The sequence below is a fragment of the Stegastes partitus genome, unplaced genomic scaffold, assembly GCF_000690725.1.
Source record: "Stegastes partitus isolate 25-593 unplaced genomic scaffold, Stegastes_partitus-1.0.2 Scaffold954, whole genome shotgun sequence".
In the NCBI taxonomy this organism is placed as follows: Eukaryota; Metazoa; Chordata; class Actinopteri; family Pomacentridae; genus Stegastes; species Stegastes partitus.
The window spans coordinates 59,667-61,079 of record NW_007578685.1 but is presented as its reverse complement, the minus strand read 5'-3'; the positions used below and the strand labels follow the sequence as shown (position 1 = coordinate 61,079).

Genomic DNA, 1,413 nt, shown 5'->3' with positions numbered 1-1,413 from the left:
ACTGCAGCCCTGATCAGTGCTGCTGTGGCTCCTTCTGGACCTCCTGGTTCCTGCTCACACTGGGCTGCACTGGGTTCTAGCTGCTCACTGGTCTTCTGGATCATTCTCCATCTTTGTCCAGTCTCTCAGTCAGATGTTTCTCCTCCTCTGTTCAGGTCTTCTCCATGTGGAGTCATGATGCAGACATAGATAGACACAGTCCAGAGGTCCAGAACTGAGAAGGTTCTGCTGCTCTCATCTCGTTGTAGAACCATGTTCATGCAGGTAGACTGATGGGAACCACAGCTGGACTCAGTTTGGTTTTTTGAGGTTCTTCTTCTTTCTTTGTTCATCATCTTTTCACTTCCTTCTCTTCTTCTTCTTCTTCTTCTTCTTCTTCTTCTTCTTCTGTCCATTATCCTGCTCTCCGTGTTAAGAGCCTCTCTCTCTGTGTTGTACTTCAGTGGGCGAGAGACTACAGCCTCTAATTAACCACTTCAGTTCCTCTCCTCGCTCACTTCACCTGCTCGCCCCCTCGTAACCACGGGAACGGGATAAACAGCTCTTAATTGGCCGGCGGCAGTTTAATGCACTTCCTGTCGAGAGCTGTTCACCACAAACACACACACACACACACACACACACACACACACTAGAAAATTGGCAGTAATGTTGTTTGTATTTACCCATTATCTCTGTCCAAACATGACACGCACACGCTGCAGTAATGCGAGCTGGAACACAGAGCTCGGCTGTAATGAAATAATTGCTCAGCTTATTTGTACATTATGGTAATTATGTTTTTTACTGGGAAATTAATTTACCCATCATGCTTCAGATGGACGAGGGAGAGCGAGGTAAACTATATTCAAAGCGAGCCCACACACACTCCAGCTAATGTGGGCTCTGCCAGCACCGGGGTCACATCTGAAGCCAGCCTCTCAATCTGAATAGAAAACAGTTTGTTTTTGTGTGGCCGCTCCGAGAGCTCCCATTGGTTAATTGGGCCTCGTTAGCGAGGGGGGGTTTGATGGACGAGAGAGAAAAGACAGATGGATAAAAGAGTGTTTGGGCCAAAAGACAAAGATGGCTCCACTCCATAAACTCTCCTGTGACGGACAAACTGATGAAACCACGTTTGGTTTTAATTGATCAGCAGCTGTTTGTAAAAGTTTCAGAACCGAGTTCAGCAGCAGAGACGTCACTTCTACTAGAACCACGACCACTGCAGCACACAGCAGCAGCAAGTACAGCCTGTGTAGTAGTACTGGAGCACCTCTCAGTAATCAGATTACTTGTAAGTAGAACAGCAGAGTATTCCTTCTCATAAACAAGCTGAGAGCAGCAGAACCTTCTCAGTTCTGGACCTCTGGACTGTGTCTATCTATGTCTGCATCATGGCTCCACATGGAGAAGACCTGAACAGAGGAGGAG

The 1,413-nt window shown here is 47.1% G+C and overlaps 1 protein-coding gene across 1 annotated transcript in view; it reads left to right on the top strand.

Moving 5' to 3' along the window:
• Window positions 1–1,413, top strand: part of LOC103366553 (T-box transcription factor TBX19-like) — a 22,677-nt gene that overhangs the window by 11,251 nt on the left and 10,013 nt on the right. The gene's annotated exons all lie outside the window — the stretch shown is intronic.